Here is a 22372-nt window from a genome sequence, read left to right as displayed (position 1 = left end):
GGCACACCACGCACACAAACTATGTCCGTTGCTTGAAGTCGGTCTAAATTTGCACACATTTGCACGCAGGAATGGCCCAAACAGCGTGAGGCTGTCGAGTTGTGTGTGTTCCAAAAACCCTAAACGCAGGCTGTTTTAAGTTTTAAGCCGTTGGTTTCCAGATTGAGTAAAATTGGAGCGACTTTTTGTACCTGGCGTTGAGTATCCTTTTTGCTTGTTCTGGAATTCGGAGCAAAGTGAAACTGCACAGCCTTGAAATTTGCATGCATGTTGCTCTTGTGCCGAGGAAGAAAACGGTCACTTTCACCCGCTCCCGCAGTCACCGTTCGGCGGCAGAAGTAGTCACAAGCAGTTTTCTAAACTTGTGTACTGGTTAACTACAATTCATTTCCCACTCTGCTGAGTTTCAGGTCAAAGCAAAAAAAAAAAAACGAGTGTGTGTAGCAACAGCAGCAGCAGCCAGCAAGCGATGGGACATAAATTATGATTGCTAAATAATTGCTTCAATTTCGGTGAGAGGCGAATCAAACAAATCAAACAACCGCAAATCTAGCTGTATTAAAATAAAATGACCGCCACGCATTAAAAAGCAAACGAGCAGAGTCCGCGGTATCCGTTCCGTCGGTCCGAGGTCTTTTGGGGGGCGGTGGCAGGTGGGAAAAGGAGTGGAAAAATCGCAGTCGTCGGCCATCAGCGCTCACTACATTCGAGCGCCATCATTTTCGAGTTGTGTGGAGCTCATTGTGATCTGTGTGTGTGTGTGCGTTTAAATGTTTGTATGTTTCCACCATTTGTGGTTACTGCCATTGTTATAATGACTATTTTGATGTGTTTGATATTGTGCAGTGCTTTTTTCTTCACTCACTCTCGCGTCGCTCTCTCTCTCTGTCTTTCGCTCTACCTTAATTTCATGTTATTGTTGCCGGTGATGATGACGATAATGATACGCGTTGATGGTGTGTGGTAATTTGTGGAGAGAGTACACCCCGCCATTGCGACAAAAGCTACTTCTCATCCAATCCGCCTTTGAAGCCGAGGCACGCAAAGTCATTATAAACAAATTGGTTGCACGATGCAAAAAAAAAAATAGATTAAACGTAATTTTGTATAATTAAAATGATTCCTGCTCTCATATTCCAGTGTCACAGATTGATCCCGTGTGAACTCACAGGATTTTTCGTTTCACATAAACCTTATGAGAATAACCTCTTGTTTACTACCATTTATTATAATCTTACAAACCATTTTTTCTGAAATCATCATAACAATTTCATTTCGGATTTTCGCAAAAAAAATAAAACAACCTCGTTGTCTTTTAATTAGTGTCATTGAGCTCAGTTGAGTTTAGGAATTATATTATGCCAACAGTCGAATGATATTTGAAAACCGTCATTTTTGCCAAAGCAAGTATCAAGTTTTTGTTATAATTTATCGTGGTAACTTCTAAAAAAAACTAACAATGGTCTAAAGAAAAGCAGAACTCAATTTAAAAAAAAATAACGAAATTAAAAAAAATCTTTATTGCACTGAAACCAATCTTACGTATCAAACGCTCATCAATTCAGTCACATTTCTTCTAACCACCGCGATTGCTATAATCAAAACCGCTGAAATTTAACATTAAGTAAGACGTTCTCAACTAACGATCCAATTTTACAATTTTCAAGAAAATCGAACAAAATCGCGTAAAAAACAGTGTCCGAAACCTTCTAATTTCCGAAACGGACAGTTGCAGCCGCACGGATCCTTATTTTCTCTCCTTTTTCCAATGGTTGTAATGATACCATTTACTGTAATTATATTGAACATCATAATCTTCACCACAGCGCCTCTATTTTTTGATCCTCGGATACAGACAAAAAAGAGTAGGTATGATTATCAACATTATCATCATCATCAGCATTGAAGTTAGGATGGTTCATGATGTTATCAATACAATATAAACTATATTTATTTTTATTTTGCGAAATAAAACAGGTTATTTCATTTCAAATATTCGATTTCAAGTGTTTTTGTAACTACAGCTAAGCCATAAATGCCAAGGATATTAAAAAGTCCGCGGCCATGTTTTCGCCCCGCACCACCCTAATGGGCATTTTGTTCCGTGGTCCCGTTGAAAACGTTTATAATATCATTATTCATTTCAGCGTTGTTCCTATCTGGCCGCTTGACGAGTGCTGCCTTCATTTTGCCTCGGAGCGCTCAAACTACACCGCGCGCGCACAGCCGGCCATCATCAGAAGTACAACTTTTCAATTTTTCTGACTTGAGAACTCTTCGAAAACTCTCGTCATTCAACCGGGCCGTCGCCACCGTCGCCACCTCCGCCGATCGGCTTCTAGCGTGCACTTGTACGACAATTTCATCAAAAATTAAGACATTAAAATTTAATTTCTAGCAATTTATCGTATCTCAGATTTGTTGTTCCTTCTCTCCTAGCTGCTGCTCCTCGGCGGGCAATCTGCTGGCGTCGTGGGTTTCACTGTAGTTCTGTTTCCTTTCTGCGCTCGTAAAACGAATCGTTTATTTTAATAGTTCTTATGTATGAAACTTTACAACGCCACATTTAAGAGATCCGTGTCTCAAAGGGAAACCGATCCAGCAGATTATTCAACGGCTTGGCGGAATGGTGTTATGAGTTTGATTCATCAGAAGAAATTGGTCTGACGTAAGGTTGCGCTCCATTTTTGGCAAAACTAAATTATTATAAAACATTTTGGGGATCTGGATTGAGCACAAAAAGCATATAATAAACTGAATAACCGTTTAAATTATTGATAAAAGATGATATAAGAAAAAAACACTTCAAAAATATAAACACAATATAAACAAAATAAAACAAGGGTAATTTTGTTTTCCTAGGAATTCGAAGGATTTTCAGATGATTTGATTTGGCAGAGATGACAGAAAAACGGATTTATGTAGCATTTTGAAGAATGTTGCCATCAAATTCTTATTTTTGCAACAATGTTTGCTTCAAATCTCCCACTTTTTCACTTAATAGAATTGTTTATGCACGCAGAAAAAAGTTTTGTAGAATCAGCCTGTACCAGGTTTGAATCAACAAAATTTTTGTTGAATATAATCAACGCCGATTTTGCGTTGAAACAAACCTTGATTTTCTCGATTCCACAAAAGTCTTTTGTTGTTTAGAAAAAGCTGCTTTGACGTTTAGCGTTGATTCAACAAAAATTATGATTTTCAAATCAACAAAACGTTTTGTTGATTCAAATATGCCTTATTTTTTTGCGTGTGATTGCGCGGCTTGTAAATTGAACCACCCCTAACCGAATTCATGATAAACAATGCTGACTATTTTTCATATTGCCAATGATTATTTTTTATTTAATTAAATCAAGTGAATATACAAAAACACTTTTATGCCTGCACGCTCAAGCAAGCGACGAACCGGACTGTCATTCTTTTAACAATTTATTACTAAACAAAAATCATTTGTTCTCCCAAAAACAAATGAACAAATTTAGTCGTGCGACTGCCAAGATATCAAGACGACGATGTCAATTTTAGCTTTCATCATAATTGTGTTATTTGATTTTCAGCTGAATCTTGTTTGATAAAAATAAACAGTCCTCTCTTTCCGTGTTTTCTTTTATTGTACAGTTGACGTATAACCTCTAAACAACTCTTAAGTGATTAAGAATTTGTTGATCCAAGATGGCGGCCATAATGGCGGAGTTGAAATATTGAAAAATGCATTTTGTAATTTAATAGGAAATCAACAATTGAAATTCACATTAAAAAATGGTGTAAATTTGGAAGGATAAATATTAACTCTTTTATGATGTAATTTTACCTCAATTTAGACTGAACACACATTTTTAGAGATAAAATTATTTTTTTTCTTGCATTCCCAGTTGTAAAATTATTATGTTTTTTTCCCTTTGTAAGGTGATGTATGGACTACCTTTCAACTGCTTGTTAACTTATAATCATTATAATTTTTTTATAAACATGCTTTGTGGATTTGTTAAAGTAAAAGGTTGGTTTTAAACATTGGCTAAGCAGAAATCAAATATCATTATTTGTTAAAATGGTTAAAACAGTTTTCATACCGACGTTCACCGGCTTGCGTAGGGTAGTGTTGAAGAAACAGTTACAATCGAGAATGATGGAAGGACGCACATTCTGTCAGCGTCTCTAGAGACTCGGAAATGTTTTTCCGGACAGACCAATATCAGGGGATGGAAATTCGGCTACGGAGGGCAGCCCCCCAAAAAAAGAAAATGAGGAAATGAAAATGCGTGGGTGACAGAGCCATCAATCACACAAGGGATGATGAATGATAAGCCATCAACCATTGTATACATTTTAAGTGTATTTTGTTCTACCATTTTTCTTACTGCCTTGCTCGTGTTGTGGATTTTCCATCTCCCTCCGATTTTCCATTCCCAGAACCTATTGTCATTCGCAATGTTCCTGCTGTTTCTAATGATTCCATTCGACAATTTTTTTTCCTGCTTTCATCCAGCTCCATCACTTTCTTCCACTTTCTTTCTGATTCGTATTTCGAATGGCTGCCACTGCTTGAGATTCTCTTGTTCGTTTTTTAGTGGGCTGGCAGTGTGGAAGGAAGATGGATTCCTTTCTGCGCACTCTTTAATGTCTGTAACAGAATGTTTGTTTTTCGATGGTTTATGACTAACTTGAAATCTACGTTAAATTTTATGAAACTATAGCGTACGTTCAGATTGAAGCAAACTTTACGTAACATGTGACAGCGAAACACCCAGGGAAAACGTTAAAAAAGTTTCCATTAGCAAAATGAAACTTTTGCCAGGCACATGTTGCTGCAAATGTCACCCAGGATATTCATACCATTCAACTACCCGCCGACCGTAAGGACTCCAGAGTCCAACACATGCATGTGATCCAATCTAGTGTGGTGGTCGCTTCCAGTGCACATACAAATATATTACGAGCGACGAGTATGAGAAAGGATTGCACTTGTTCCCTGCACTCTTCATATGATGAAACCATGCCTTGCTCAGTTCTCGCCGATAGCAACCACAGCGCTGTGTATTGTGTTGATTTTTGCGAAGCTTTCGTACACTTTCTGGTTTGCATCCCAGCTTCCTTCAGCTCCCTTGAGTGCTTGGTTGAAAGCAGACACATTTGGAAATAAAATATGAAATTTCCATGATATATAACTTTTAATTTCCTCTCCACTAGTCCACAAGTAGCAAAACACTTTACAGGCTTTTCCAAATGATTTGCCATAAAAAAATTAGCTTAAAATGCTCTGCGAGAAGAATTTTCAAAAACCTTGTTTGACCTTAAATTTTCCATTGCGATGAATCGTACTGCGCACTGAACTCAACAATTTAGAAATCGAAAAAAATCCAAGTGTCCAATAGGTACTCGGCGCCCTCTCCCCGTACTCTATCTTCATCTGAGGAGACTCGAGAGACGAAGAACTGTAGTAAAAGTCAAGTTACTAGCATAGTCACCAAACAACGTCAATTCACAAGCGCTTAATAAAAAAATCTCGATGTATAGCAGCAAATTCCGGTGTTAGGACCCTATTTTCAATGCAGCTTTCGAAAGACACAAAACAGAGTCCTTCTTCTCAAAACGGCCCAAAACTCATTGGCACAAAGTAGTTGAACGCAGCCGTCGCCTCTGTGATATGAAGCCAAACTGTGACTCTTTCCGGCGGTCAAAGCTGTCAATCAAATGTCTTCAAAGAATCGGAAAACGTTGTGACACTGTTCTGACCCAAAACCATTGTTCTGCTGGGACAAGACCTTGAATGTTGATTTATGTGTGTGACCACATAGGCAATGCGTGTCGAAAGAAGTAGAATGTGGGTAGCATCGACGTTAAAATGTAGGGTAAAAATTTATGGTCTAATTTGAATAGGCAATGTGCTTCGGGTGCAACCCATTTTCACGTTCGTTTTCTTTTGATGATTGATGCGTATGCAATAAAAGTCAAGGTCTTGCAAAAATGCTAGCAAAGGATTGACTAAAAGTGAAGGTTAAATTTAACAGGTTACAATGAGTTCGCCAATGTCTTTAATTTCATGCTGTCCCAAAATTTGCCAAAGTGAATTCCAACTCAAGGTCGGCCAAATACGTGTCCTGTAAAAGTCATGAGCGATAAGTTGTATGGTTGAGTTGAAATTACCACCATCAGTTATAGGCTTTAACACACCTCGCTTACAGATGGCTTAAGTCGTTTAAATTTATTGGCAAATAAATCGGCTCAAATCAAAACAATATTTACTTTTGATGATAATAATCATATATACATTTCTAACTGGGTTCTCTTGGCAGCTTCCTGGCTCAACTCGCAGCCAGACGTTTGACTTATTTTTCACCGTCGTGTCTCAGCTTCTGCCATGGCCTGAGAGAACGAATAAGCTACCATCAATAAATTTTGCCTATGCCGTTTGCAGCAGATACAGTCTCTTCCGAGCTGCTCCACCAACGCTTGCCACTGCCCTGCTTGCTCGTGGCTCATCATTATTATTGACTGCACCTCCCAGTTTCTGACGTTGCTTCTGCTGCTCCGTTTTTATTTTACTCATTTTTTGAAAAACTGCCACATCGTTAAATTTAATATGAAACTCATTTAGTTAAAGTGCTGCCGATTTATTTATTTATATGAATGCTTTTTTTTCGCTGCTCTCACCGTTTTCCCTTTCTGGCGTTGGTGGTTGTACAAACGTCTTCCTGCTGAAACGCTTTTCAACACTGTCATGCTGCACTTGAAGTCAGTCAGCGTTCATTCATTGATTTTATGCAATGCTCATGCCGCGAGCTCAACCGATATGAGTCTGAGATGAAATCAATTACGCAAGTGTTCAATCAAATTTGATTGGTATGCATGCGTATTTTTTGTTGAAATTTTCTACAATACAGATTCAGATTTAAACTAGCAAGACAACATTTAAGCTTCACGTAAATTATTAAAAGAAGACTGCATATGTGCGAACTAACAAAGTGACATTACGCAGTTTCTATGTATCAAAAAAGCAGACATTTAAAATGTTTTTGGAATTTTAAAGCTTATTGGTATCTCTGCAAGAAAATAGCTTAGCTGAACATAGCGGTTGTTCACACTTGGGGTTTTTAGCACATCTTCTGTTGTGTGCTATCTTGTGACAACGACCATTTAGTACTTTTCGAGAAAAACGATTTTTAGTGTTTGTTAAGTTCATTATTAACTCATGTTTGACGGAAATGATAGTTGTCTCAAGATAGCACACAAAAGACGACATATAAATAAATTTTCAGGATTATTATTAGGATTCTTCCGGGAATTTCTTGTATGCTAATTCTAGCAACTTAGTCTAAAGAAACATTATTTCGTCTCAACTTTCTGCTTCTTTTACAAACAGTTCACCAGAGTTAACAGTCAAAAATAATATTGTTGCATGCGCCAGAGCCACATTTATTTTGATATCAACATTTAAAAATACCTTGACGACTTTTTACTTTTTTTAAGCCTTGAACTAAATGGCATTGGTTGATATTCCTTATTCCAACATTCCGCAATTCCGTTAATATCCCATAAAAGTTTTGACAATTAGAACTATTTTGCTGATTCTCAAGCTTCAAAAAACTTTTTCACAAAACTCGAAGTGTTAAACAAAAGCTGGTCCCTCAATTTACCTCTCTACACCTAGGGGGTTTGTTAAATAGTAACTTGTTGTCTTGGAATTTGCAAAATAGTTGCAGCTGTCAAAATGCTTATGCTTTTGAAATGTTGCTCCAGATTTGTTCTACACAGTAAAAAAAATCATGGTAATATTATACCTGGAAATGGTACATCTTTTTATTTTCGATTTTAATCATTTCAGTTGCATTTGAAAAATGGTGCTGAACCTGAACCATTTGAAGATCGAATTTCAGTATTTAGATTGTTTGGGAAAGTGGAAAGACTTTTCAACAAGTTAAACAATTTTTAAATAAAAATAATATCGATTTTGAAATTTTCACGTTGTGTATTTATCTCAATTTAATGATCTGACTGTGAGTTTGATTCTGCGAAGTGGCCTTTGTTTATGGATGAATGAATTAAATTGTCTTGATTAAGAAACTTTAAGGCTGGTACAAATATTTTTAAAAGTTTTTGTCACCCCCCCTCCCCCCCTTTAAAATTGGCCCGAAAAATCAGGGGGCAAAAAAATATTTTTACAATAAACTTCAAAATTTCAATGAAAATTCAAGTGTAACCAACTGAAATCAAATTAAAATACATTCTCCTGCGTTTAAAATCATATTTAGCATGTTTGGGTTTATTAAAAAATCTTAAGATTTTTTGAAAATTTTCGATGCAAAATCTTTTTTTTCGATGCAATTTTTGTTTTTGACAGATCTTAGGTTTTTGAAAACTAATGATTGCAAAACAACTGAACTAGTGTAAAATGCATTTTAGAACACTTTTTTCAATTTAAATGTGAAGACTTTGGCTTGTTATTAAAATTGTTATATTTTTTTATTTTTTTGCCCCCCCCCCCCCTGGACCTCGGCCAGGGCCGAGGGACAAAAACTTTTTTAAATATTTGCATCGGCCTAAGGAAAACTTTAATTTTTTTCGATTCTTTTCTACATGACTTCGATCTGAAAAACTGAAACACAATAACAACGGTCAAATAGAAGAAACTTACCGAGTCTAACATTAGATCTGACATATCACTTCTTCAAAACAACATCTATGAAGCATATCGAACTCTTAAACACACCGAGATCAATATCACACTTACCGCGCACTTCCCACCCGATTTTCTAACAATTCAATTGCTGACGTCGCCACCAAAATGCTTCTTCTTCCTTTTTTCTGCGATCACCGCACACCAACCAAAACATAAATCCACTGGTGTGAGTAGTGTGAGCCTGTCTGCTACGATCGACGAGACTCCAGCACTTCTTCCAATCTCCATGTTCTTCCGCCTCACGGCACTGAGGCAACAAATTTCGGCTGAAAAAACGCCGAAGAAAACGATATTTTTCACTATTTTTCGCCGCGTATCGAAATTTCGCGATCACACCCGGTAGAAATCGCGAAAAACACATTCAAAACAATGCGAGCGAAAGACGCGAACCGCACCCGACGAAGATTCCATTTTGTTTGACCTTCACCAAGCAAACGCACGATCGTTCTTTTTCCGGCCACCAGAGTTCTGAAAGCTTACTCGCGGGCGAAAGCTTTTCGGCCATTTGCTCGCGAGAGAATCCCATTTTGTTTCGCTCGCAGGCGTTTTTCCGTCTCGTTCTTACCAAACGCGTTCTGCTTGTATGCAGCACAAGCATCGTTACTGCCTGAGGATCGTTTTGCGACTTTTAAATTTTGAGAAATTGAATTTTCTTCAGCAAGGCCGACACAAGGCGGTTCTTCACGCTCCATACAAACATGTTCTAAATGAAAAAATACTCTGATGAGTTATTGCAGATTTGAAAAGTACATTAAACTTCCTTAAAATGACACGTCTACAAAAATATAGTCGAGTAACGACAAATTGCTAAAATTTATTAAGCTATTTTTGTATTTTTTTTTTCGATGAAATAGTAGTTTATGCAACAAGTTGCAAAAAGAGGATTTTTTCAGCACGAGTCGTACATTTATCCAACGAGGTTCACCGAGTTGGATAAATACGAAGAGTGCTGAAAAAATCAAGTTTTGCAACGAGTTCCATACAACATTTTTTGCAATTGAGCAATTCTCTACCAAAACCGGAAATGGATTTGTATTTTTTGATTTGGCTCAAACTTTGTGGGGGCCTTCACTATACCCAAATATGCTATTTTGTGTCATTGGTTCACCCATACAAGTCTCCATACAATTTTGGCAGCTGTCCATACAAAAATGGTATGTAAATATTCAAACAGCTGTAACTTTTGAGTGAATTTTCTGATCAATTTGGTGTCTTCGGCAAAGTTGTAGGTATTGTTGAGGACTTTTGAGAAAAAAATAGGTACACGGAAAAAAAAATTTGAGGATTTTTTTATCAACTTTTTTTTTACTAAAACTCAATTTCCCAAAATACGTATTTTTTGATTTTCGAGATTTTTTGATATGTTTTAGGGGACAAACATCCGCAACTTTTGAGCCATAGAGAAACATGGTCAAAAAATCTGCCGCCGAGTTATGAATTTTTGAAAAAATAGTGATTTTTGGAAAAAATCGAAGTTTCATGCAAAAACAAGTTTGACATTATTTTTTAATGCAAAATTGAATTTGCAATCGAAAAGTACTTTACATATTTTTTGATAAAGGGCTCCGTTTTCTAGATATAGCCACCGAAAGTTTGATTTTAGCGAAATATTTGCAGTTTTTCAATTTTTAAAAATAGTGACCATGAGTGACCATTTCTAAAAATATTTTTTTTGAAAAGTTCAGAAAATTTGCTATAAAATTGTCTAAGAGACATTGAAGATTGGACCTCTGGTTGCTGAGATACAGCGGCTTAAAGAAAAAGAAACACGAAAATTGAAGTTTTCTAAGTCTCACCCGAACAGCCCACCATTTTCTAATGACGATATCTCAGCAATTAATGGTCCGATTTTCAATGTTAATACATGAAACAATCGTGAAATTTTCCGATCTCTTCGAAAAAAATATTTTGAAAATTTTAAAATCAAGACTAACATTTTAAAAGGGCCAAACATTGAATATTACGCCCATTTAAAATGCTAGTCTTGATTTAAAAATTTTCATAATATTTTTTTCGAAAAGATCGGAAAATTTCACGAATGTTTCATATATTAACATTGAAAATCGGACCATTAGTTGTTGAGATATCGTCATTAGAAAATGGTGGGCTGTTTGGGTGAGACTTAGAAAACTTCAATTTTCTTGTTTCTTTTTCTTTAAGCCGCTGTATCTCAGCAACCAAAGGTCCAATCTTCAATGTCTCTTAGACAATTCTATAGCAAATTTTCTGAACTTTTCAAAAAATATATTTTTAGAAATGGTCACTCATGGTCACTATTTTTAAAAGTTGAAAAACTGCAAACATTTCGCTAAAATCAAACTTTTGGTGGCTATATCTAGAAAACGGAGCCCTTTATCCAAAAATATGTGAAGTACTTTTCGATTGTAAATTCAATTTTGCATTAAAAAATAATGTCAAACTTGTTTTTGCATGAAACTTCGACTTTTTTCCAAAAATCACTATTTTTTCAAAAATTCATAACTCGGCGGCAGATTTTTTGACCATGTTTCTCTATGGCTCAAAAGTTGCGGATTTTTGTCCCCTAAAACATATCAAAAAATCTCGAAAATCAAAAAATACGTATTTTGGGAAATTGAGTTTTAGTAAAAAAAAAAGTCCGTGTACCTATTTTTTTCTCAAAAGTCCTCAACAATACCTACAACTTTGCCGAAGACACCAAATTGATCAGAAAATTCACTCAAAAGTTACAGCTGTTTGAATATTTACATACCATTTTTGTATGGACAGCTGCCAAAATTGTATGGGTGAACCAATGACACAAAATAGCATATTTGGTCATAGGGAAGGCCCTTACAAAGTTTGAGTCAAATCAAAAAATACAAAAAAATAAAATGGTCGAAATCGGCCGATTTCGTAGAGAGTTGCTCAATTCCAAAAACCACACACTGAGTGAAATATTAAGTCAAATTTTCATGTATTTTGTCAATCGATCGTTTAAATAAAAAAATGTTGAAAAGTGTTAGTTTTCGAAACAAGTGCTGAAAAGTTCAACTTTTCAGCACCCATTTGAGTGCTGAAAAGTAGAACTTTTCAGCATTTATTTTGAAAAGTGTTGCTATTCGATTCTGTTATTTTTGGTACAGAAAAGTAGGCTATTTCGTCGTTCAAGAATGACAGGAAAAGTAAGTAGTTTCACGATGTAATTGCAAAATAGTAGTTTATGCAACAAGTTGCAAAAAGAGGATTTTTTCAGCACGAGTCGTACATTTATCCAACGAGGTTCACCGAGTTGGATAAATACGAAGAGTGCTGAAAAAATCAAGTTTTGCAACGAGTTCCATACAACATTTTTTGCAATTCCGAAAAACACCCATTTAGTGAAATTTTAAGTAAAATTATCATGTATTTTGTTAATAAATCGCTTAATAAAAAAAATGTTGAAAGTGTTACTTTTCAAAACAAGTGCTGAAAGTTCAACTTTTCAGCACCCATTTCAGTGCTGAAAAGTAGAACTTTTCAGCATTTATTTTGAAAAGTGTTGCTATTCGATTCTGTTATTTTTGGTACAGAAAAGTAGGCTATTTCGTCGTTCAATAATGACAGGAAAAGTAAATAGTTTCACGACGGAATTGCAAAAAACATTTTTTCGGAATTATGAGTAGGCCATCAAATAGGACGTTCATATTGACATAAAAGTCCCTTTGACACCAAATTTCCAAACAATCACCAGTTCTGGCTTATCTCCATCACGAGATATCAAAAACTGGAGCTTGGATTCATGATCCGGGACAAAAGTAACACCTTAGGACAAAGTTTCATGCAAATAGAAGAGAGGTCCGGGCAACTTTTTTCGGATATCGTGTGAGTTGGCGCAAAATTACCCTCACAAAAACTCGAGCCCACTATGGTACATTGGGTGGCCAAGTTTTGAAAAAGTGACCTTCTCCAAATATTAAATATATTTTTTTAAGTTAACATTCTAACGAAGAAAAAACTAAATTTTCAAAGCTCTAAATTTGATCATTACGGAGATACGAGATGAAATTCGTAACTTGGGGTAAAAAGCTAGCGATTGTTGTACAAAAAAAGCTCTTTTGTTCATTTTAACATAGTTCAGCCAGTTTGAATATTTTATTACGACTTTTATACATCGTTGGTAAGGTAATAAGACAAGCTTTTTCATGATGAACAGGTGCACTTTTCTAATCAAAAATAAGAGAAACAAATATAAAACCATTTTGTTGATCATGTACTTTTTTTGCTCACACTTTCTATTTCTAAAACTAAGATCATTTGAAAGATTAGATTTGATCTGATCACTAACAAATATGAAAATTTAAAAGTGCAATTTTACGCGATTGGCGAGTTATGGTAGTTTGAACATTCCAATTTTATTTAACGTTATGTACAATCCTGTTTAACACATGAAAAAGTATTCTAAACAACAAACTAAATGAAAAATATGAAAAATTGTGAAAAATTAACACATCTGCCACCGAGTTATAAATTTTTGAAAAAATAGTGGTTTTTGGAAAAAAGAAATTTCATGCAAAATCATGGTCCAATTTTCAATGTTAAAACATGAAACATCTGTAACATCTGTAGGGCAAAACATTGAATATTACGCCCATTTAAAACGCTAGTCTTGATTTAAAAAAATTCAAAACATTTTTTTTTCGAAAAGATCGGAAAATTTCACGAATGTTTCATGTTTTAACATTGAAAATCGGAGCATTAGTTGTTGAGATAACGACATTAGAAAATGGTGGGTTGTTTTGGTGAGACTTAGCAAACTTCAATTTTCCTGTTTTTTTTTTCTTAAAGCGACTGTATCTCAGCAACCCGAGGTCCAATCTTCAATGTCTCTTAGACAATTTTATAGCAAAATTTTCTGAACTTTTCAAAAAAATATATTTTCAGAAATGGTCTAGCATGGTCACTATTTTTAAAAATCGAAAAAAATGCAAATATTTCGCTAAAATCAAACTTTCGGTGGCTTTATCTTGAAAACGGAGCCCTTTATCAACAAATCTGTAAGGTAGTTTTCAATTGCAAATTCAATTTTGCATTAAAATATAAGGTCAAATTAGTTTTTGAATGAAACTTCGACTTTTTTCCAAAAATCACTATATTTTCAAACATTTATAACACGACGGCAGATTTTTTGACCATGTTTCTCTATGGCTCAAAAATTGCGAATTTTTGCCCCCTAAAACATAACAAAAAATCTCGAAAATCAAAAAATAAGTATTTTGGGAAATTGAGTTTCAATGAAAAAAAAAAGTTGATTTAAAAATCTGCAAATGTTTCTTTCGTGTACCTATTTTTTTCTCAATAGTCCTTAACAATACCTACAACTTTGCCGAGGCCACCAAATTGATCAGAAAATTCACTCAAAAGTTACAGCTGTTTGAATATTTACATACAATTTTTGTATGGACAGCAGCCAAAATTGTATGGAGACTTGTATGGATGAACCAATGACGCAAAATAGCTTATTTGGTCATAGGGAAGGCCCCCACAAAGTTTGAGCCAAATAAAAAAAAAAAAACAAAAAAAATGGTCGAAATCGGCCGATTTCGTATAGAGTTGCTCAATGGTTAAACACTGATGAAGTGTTGTGTTATTTTTGGCGCCATCAACAAATTGTCGTTCTGTTTATATAAAATACCACTGTTTTTTCTTCACTTTTGCAAAGTTTATATATAGTGTGATTATCGAAATTTAATATTGTTACTGACAAAAAGCAAAACAAAAAAGTCTTAATGTAAACCAGGGTTGACCAAAGTATGGCCCGCGGGCCAAACGTGGCCCGCGGAGTGATTTTTTGTGGCCCGCGGACCCATTTTGAATGATCATGTACAATGGCCCGTTGACCATTTGTAAAATGATTTTATGCTTCTTAAAATGAAAGTTTCTATGTAACCTTTTTATGTTAATTTTTTTTATTTTAATTTTTATATAAAACTGATGATTTATCGATATTTTGATTTCCATTTTACGACACAATTATATTGTTCAAAAATATTCGGGTCATCTAATTTAAACAATTTCAATGAAATAAGCAAATACCGAAATTTCCATCAAACATTTTTGGAAATTTTTATGAAACGTTCAAATTTAACTTTGGCAGAGAACTGTAATAAAAGCAAAAATATAAGCATTACATATCAATATAAAAGTCATAATGACCTTTTTATGAACTGAGCCTCAAATTTACTTAGAAATCTTCCACCTCGGAATTCGAACTCATGACAGTTGGATTGATTTTCTTGTTTTTTGGCAGACAAAATGTTGAAATCGGAGGAATAAGGCGGTTGCAAATATTGTTCAAATCTACCCGTTAAAATCAGCTCGAAAAATCAGGGGCAAATCTTGGGGCAAATTTTGTTTCAAGCGAACTTACACATTTTAATTGAAAACAAAGTGCAGTCAGCTAGAATCAATTTAAAATAAATTTTCTGCGTTTAGAATCATTTTGCGCATATTCGGATTCGTTCAAAAATAATTTGAAATTTAAGCGAATTTTCGATGAACAGGGATAAAAAATGTGTTTTTTGCTGGAAGGTATATGCTCGTCGAATCTTACATTTTTTGAAAATAATTATTGCAGGAGTATATTTTTTTACCAGAGCCGAGAGACATTTTAAAAAACAAAACACATTCAAATTTCGATAAAAATACATGTACATTCAATCAAACAAATTTTTAAATACCCACAAAAAATCAACAAAACTGCTGAAAATCATAATTTTATATTTCCGAAATATGTAGTATGAAAAAATAACAATTTTTTATAGTCTTTTAAATTAAAATAATGAATTATTATGTTTGAAATAACCTTTTTATGCGTTTGGCCCGCATGCTCATTTGACCTTCAAATTTGGCCCGGCATCTAAAAACTTTGAGCACCCCTGATGTAAACTCAGGTACCGTTTATTCTCTCTAATATGTATGAATTTCTCAACATCGACAAATGAATTTCTTGAGGTATTTTGCAAATTAGGCTGGTACAAATATTTTTCAGGGGGCAAAAAAAATATTTTTACAATAAACTTCAAAATTTTAATGAAAATTCAAGTGCAACCAACTGAAATCAAATTAAAATACATTCTCCTGCGTTTAAAATCATTTTTAGCATGTTTGGGTTTAATAAAAAATCTTAAGATTTTTTGAAAATTTTCGATGCCAAATCTTTTTTTTTCGATACACTTTTTGTTTTTTCATATCTTAGATTTTTTGATAACTAATGATTGCAAAACAACTGAACTAGTGTAAAATGCATTTTAAAACACTGTTTTCATTTAAATGTGAAGACTATGGCTTGTTATTGAAATTTTACATTTTTTATTTTTTTGCTTCCCCTCCTTGACCTCGGCTAGGGCTGAGGGACAAAAACTTTTTTAAATATTTGCATAGGCCTTAGAATGTATCGTTTTAAATTTAGATTTTTCAATTTATTGTCCACGTAGACAAGTCATCACCACCGGTGGTCCCAAAATTTTCTAAATTTGCAAATAGTTGGACTGTGCCCAGTTTCATTTTAAAAAAACAAAAACTTTTGTTATACAATGTATTTAAAATAGTTTAAAATCAATTGTACAAGTTTAGAAATTGGTCTGAAACACCAAAAAAAAAATTTACTTACCGGGTCTAACACTCGATCTTCCCGAAGAGGTTGCTTGAGGAGAGATCAGAACACACTAGACTTTTCACTTCTTCAAAATAACATCGTTAAATAATTAAATGAAACCCCCGAAATCACAGCACAGTACTCCTGATTTTTCTTTTGCCAGGTCGCCATCAAAATGCTTCCTTTTTCTTTTCCTGTGATCACCGCACACCAAGAACGCTGCAACACACATGTATGCCTGCTACGATCGACGAAGCAGCACTACTCTTCATTTTTCTTCCCATCTGCATACTGCTCAAAATTAACCGAACTCACGGCGCAGAGGCACAAGATTTCGACAGAAAAAAAGCCGAGGAACACATATTTTTCCGCCACGTACAGATATTTCGAGATCACACATAAATATTCTACGAAATCTCGGAATAAACAAGTAAAAACATTCGGTATGAATCGCGAAAAAAAAATCAAAACAATGCGAGCGAACGACGCGAACCGCACCCGACGAAGCGTCCATTTTGTTTGACCTTCACCAAACAAACGCAGATCGTTCTTTACCCGGCCACCAGGGTGTGCTGCTCTGCAAGTTTTACACGCGGGCGAAAGCTTTTCGGCCATTTGCTCGCGCGGAGAGAATCTCATTTTGTTTCGCTCGCAGACGTTTTTCCGTCTCGCTCTTGCCTAGAGCGTTCTGCTAGCACCACTTGAGGATCGTTTTGCGCCACTTTTAATTTTTACGAAATCGGATTTTCTTTTGCCAAAACATGAGGATGTTTTGGCGTTTCAGAAACTTTAGTTCGATTTGCCGACATTGTAAACTAGTTTTGTCGAAATTTCGAATGTTTTTATGCTGCATCCGTTTCTTTATATTTTTTAAGGCAATGGATTTTAAAGAGACTTCCAGTATTTTTTTAAAAGTTTTATGATATGTTTTCTTAGTTTTTGTAAAATTGAAATACATCGCAAAACATACTAATTCTATAAACCGTCTACTTTCTAATAAGTAATTTCAATCAGATTCCAAACCAACCGCTCACAATTTTTTGGTTTTGCATAGGATAAGAAATAATATTTCGGTGTGTTGATCAGCGATATATTTTCAAATAAATAATTTTAACTTTTGAAACAATTTCCATTTTCAAATGCTGCATATTTATAGCCATGACCTCCTCGGGTAATTATTCGAAGGAAGCAAAATTGCCTGAGAAAGTGTACCATTCTAATTTATGAATTAATCATAAGCAGCCACTACCGACTAAGCAGACGACAACGGTATTTAATGTAATCAACTATTTGGATTTCATTATTAATCATTCCCACAATTGTTTCCAAAGAGCGTTATTTCAATTAACGAAACTCTCCTGTTCAAAGAGTCCGCCTTCCCAAAAGTGTGGCATTTGATAAGCTAATTCCACTCTTAAATACAGGGGTTGTAAACTTTTCCTTTAACACGAGCAGCCGGCGTTTTTCCGTTTCCCTATCGGAGCCATTATTTATTCAGGAACGTAGCTAATGAAAATCACTCGTCACTAGAAAAAGGAAAACTTGCGCCCGGGGTTTTCGGCGCGGATGGAATTGTCCCTGATTGGTTTTTCTTGACAGTTGAATATACTGACACGCACAGGACCCTCCGTTCAAGTTGATGGATTTCCGTCACAGAAAATGCCAGAAACTCAGGGGCCAGCAGCAGACGCCATCAAGAGGCTAGAGAGCTTAGAGCCTTTGCTGCTCGAGTTGTGTTATCATTGTGTATTACGGTGGGTAGAGAAGGCCAGAGCTACGGCGCACGATGAATGGATGGATGGATGGATGGATCGCACAGTAACTCCCAGCTTTATGCTCTCTTTAGATATGGAGGAGGGTGACGAAGATTTTTTTTTTGTTCCCTCGGTTGGTTCGTTCCGAATGCCAAACCGTGATGGAAAAAATTTGATCGAAGGGAAAAACCAAGGCGAAAGAATTATTCTATATTATAGAAAATACATAGTAACATTTTTTCTCCGTGACATTGATGGATTGGAAAGAACGGAAAGCGAAAAACTGAAAATGTCATTCGGATTAATGCTGTTGGGGCTGGGTGTATATTTTATTTTGCACTTTTCCACTCCCAGTGTGTATACCGGAGGCGGATGGAGTGAAAAAAGTCATCTTCTTGCTTGGCTCATTTTTTCTCGCTTCACCTTTTCTCTTCCCTATATCGTTAGCGTTATGGTCCAGGGTCGGTTACGCTCGGTGAGTTTGGCATCCGAGGGACCAAAGACCGAAGCTTGTCAGAATCAGAACCATCCAGTGACCAGGCCAGGCCAGGCCAGGGAACGGCGGAACTACTAGCAGTGGAAACTCTGAATGTAACGAGAAAAATGTTTCAACAGGAAACTTTTCCCGGCTTTGGATATCGCACAAGAGACCAACGAGAGAGATAAATACGAGCAAAAGAAAAAAAGTTTTTTTTTTTTCGGGCAAAAAAAACATCCTGACGGAGAGACAAAGCGGAAAACTCGACGGAAAATGCTAGAATGGAAATAAATGGTGGAAAAGTTTCGCGTTCACGATCAGGTCGAAAAGGTTTAGCCACTACCAGCGGCGACTACGGGGGCGATGATGTTGAGCCTTTTGTCGAACGACTATGCTGAAAACATTCTAAACTATTTTGCATGTGCTGATCGAAAAAGAAGCCCATATTAGATCTCGAAAAATACAACCATTTTATTTTATTTTTTTTTGTTTTGACGCAACTCTATCACATTTCATACTCGCATGATATACGTGTAGAAGAAATAAAAGGGAACGGAGAAATACACAGCAAGTACCAGAGTGAAGAGAACGACTTGCTTGTACCTTAATGTTTTTTTAATTGCAACTTGATATCAAGGAAAATAAATGCTGTTTGTTGGCGTGCATGTAGGCTGGCTAATTAAATTGTCATTTATTCACGGCAGCCATTAATGGAGATTATCCGAATTCTCGTAACCCATTGATCTTGTATGATATCATGTTTGGTGTATACAAACTGCAAATGCATAATTAAAAAGTAACATACTCAACCTGACTGAAAAAATACAATTTTGTGATTCCGGGTTAAGAAAAGGTTGCAGGTTGCCACACTTTTGAGAAATGGTGGAACTTGTGAATAAATTTCGTATTTGAAGAAAACCTTGATAAATTATCAAATTTCAATCGTCAATAACTTGCTTAAATCGTGAAACACGTTGAAAACTTTTAGAAATGAAACACTTATAAACAATCAATTGAAACGATCTTCAAAATCAGTTTAAACATGTTAGTTTTGTGAAAAATGTGTTCAAAAAATTATTTGAGAGAGAATCTTTGGCCAGATTTGGGCAATTTACTTAGTTATATTTTTATCTGAATTTCATGAATTTTCAAATTTATACAAGCGTGTTAGTCATGAGAAATTCTTACAGCGGCATGATAGCGCGTCGGTGAAAAAGAAATTTTGTCTATTTTAACGGCATGACTATATTTATTTCATCACTGAACACAGTCATTAAATCTTGGTATAAAAACTACACTTGGAAATTTTATTTAGGTCATTTTAAATTTACTTACCACGCTGTCAACTTCACTTTCTCAACTTGTGAAAAGCGGATCCTTCGCGGCACTTTCAAAGTCTTTAAAATGGTTCGTCAACTTTACACCAACAACTTTACGATATAAGCTGGTTAAACTGTTCAGCGAAGTAATTTTACCACCTAAATTACTGCCTAAGCCTTTTATTTTCCGTCCGTAATCCGAAGGTAGATCGAATTTTGTCTACTGTGGATCGACGGCAATTTCGTAGATGAGCTGTGAAATAACCAAACAGGCCCAGAGAGCTCAGCGTTCAATTATTATCAGTGAAAGCGCGCGCCGCCTCGAACGATAATTTCACTTCACATGCACAGTTTTAGAGTTTTAATTTTGATTTTTGTAAGATTTATGGGATCGATACACACGCACAAGAAAAAAAACACCTTTCACAATGGTCCAAATAAAATACACAAGCGAGACAATGTTTCACCCGTGAATAGAATCTTTTGTGAAAAGTCGTAAAAAATTCCCAAGTCCCCGCTTTGAGGACCGGTCTCCGGGTGAAAAAGACTCTACCAAGGGGCCACACACTTCTTGGGTCTGAAAGCGCTATAGCACAACGGGGAAGGGCCTTCAAAACGACGTGCGAGCGAGCGAGAGGCAAGGTGCGAAAAACGGCGAAGATGGAAGAGAGAGAAACATATCTCCGAGGCAGCAAACAGAGCCAGAGCCCGAGCATGTGCTTGTGGGAACAAGTGATCGTGTGCCTAGATCGATTTCGTCGATGAGCCTTCTTTTTTTGTTGTTGTTGCTTTTGGTTGATTTTGTGACCATCGAAAACCAGGAAGGCCTGGGCAACTCGCTGCCTAACACAGCTCGAGCACGCGTCGCTCAACTTTCGATATTGGACGTTTGTTGTTGTTTTTGTTGTAGCCTTCGTACGACGACGACTTCGACGACGATGGCTCGGTTGACGAAGGCATGATGGAAGGAAGAAGGAAGGAGGAAAAAAAAGCATGATTAGGCGGGCACAAACTTGGATAGATCCCACTTCATAATGGCCCCCAGACGTGCATATTTAGAGTGAAGAGTTCAAATCTATAATTTTTGGAACTATTGACCTCTCGCTCGGCGTCCACAACCACCACCAGCGCAGTTCTGGTGGCGGCCGGAAGGTGCATGTGGTCGTGGTGCCGCGCGTTTTGATGTGTGTGATTTTCGATCAACAACTATCGCAAAAGTTTCGACGAAAGTGTTTAAAATGTTTGGGAATTTTTGATATTAGCATTACCTTTTTTATCGAAATTCAAACCTTTGTAAAATATTTTGAAATTGTCAGCATTATTGCAACGAAACAAATTTGGCATATTTATATAATTTTATCTTTCTGTTTATTACTTGTCCATTTTTGTTTGTGTGTGTGTGTGGGGTTTGTATTTACAAATTTTGTTACACTGCATTATCTCATAATCATAATCAAAGTATCTTGGGATCTCATTTACTCATAACATAGTTTTTGTTCTTTTAACGAGATAATTTATATTTATGCCTTAATTCTGTAGCTGTATCCCTTACCAATTATGGTTAAATATATTTTACGTACATCATTTTCATCATCAGTTATCTTTATGATTACTATTCATTTACTTAAAATTTTTGGGACTTGCATCTTTCATTCTATCAATATTTTTGCATTAATTACACAATCCTTACAGGCTAATGTCATGAGTTTTGTATTTACGTATGCTCTATTCACCTCCATGAATTAGGTCCAGGGGTGTGCTTATGGGTAGATTTGAGTAGATGACATCTACTCAGCTGTTTGCTTAAATTTATTTATTTTTTAAGGAAAAATATTCAAGTTAAACGATATTTTTAACCATAAAAGGGCTTGCACCAAGTTTCACCAATTTCTTGACTCAATTTTGAAGCGCTCTTTTTTTTTCAAGTCATATGCACTCTTTCTGGAAAGTCAACCAAACATTTCAGTGTTCCAAGGTAGTGCTGTCGCAGTCAGTCGCAAAGTCGCCAAGTCGAGGAGCGATATTTTTTAAATTAAGTTTGTCTGAAGGCGCCCCTAGGATTTAAAAAATTGTATTAAAATTCTCAATATGAAAATTTGACTGGAGGCGCCCCTACGACTTAAAAAAATGTATTGAAATTCTCAATATGAAAATTTGACTGGAGGCGCCCCTAAGACTTAAAAAAATGTATTGAAATTCTCAATATGAAAATTTGACTGGAGGCGCCCCTACGACTTAAAAAAAATGTATTGAAATTCTCAATATGAAAATTTGACTGGAGGCGCCCCTACGACATAAAAAAATGTATTGAAATTCTCAATATGAAAATTTGACTGGAGGCGCCCCTACGACTTAAAAAATTGTATTGAAATTCTCAATATGAAAATTTGACTGGAGGCGCCCTTATGGCTGAAAAAAAAATTGAACAGGGGTGTGCTTATGGGTAGATTTGAGTAGATGACATCTACTCAGCTGTTTGCTTAAATTTATTTATTTTTTAAGGAAAAATATTCAAGTTAAACGATATTTTTGACCATAAAAGGGCTT

At 35.7% G+C, this 22372-nt stretch overlaps 1 protein-coding gene across 2 annotated transcripts in view; it reads right to left on the bottom strand.

Annotated features, from left to right (window-relative positions):
• LOC120427725 (homeotic protein deformed) overlaps positions 1-20327 on the bottom strand; it is a 108763-nt gene extending 88436 nt beyond the window's left edge. The window contains exon 1 of one of the 2 annotated variants that reach the window (XM_052707445.1): positions 19842-20327. The gene's annotated coding sequence lies outside the window, so the exon portion shown is untranslated. Of the gene's footprint in view, positions 1-16289; positions 16395-19841 lie in introns of those variants that run through there. The other variant, XM_039592629.2, reaches the window with a different exon arrangement.
• Positions 20328-22372: the final 2045 nt, after the last annotated feature.

This window comes from Culex pipiens, chromosome 1 (genome assembly GCF_016801865.2).
Source record: "Culex pipiens pallens isolate TS chromosome 1, TS_CPP_V2, whole genome shotgun sequence".
NCBI classification, from domain to species: domain Eukaryota; kingdom Metazoa; phylum Arthropoda; class Insecta; order Diptera; family Culicidae; genus Culex; species Culex pipiens.
The sequence above is the reverse complement of the archived record's forward strand: the minus strand, read 5'-3'. Positions and strand labels throughout refer to the sequence as shown.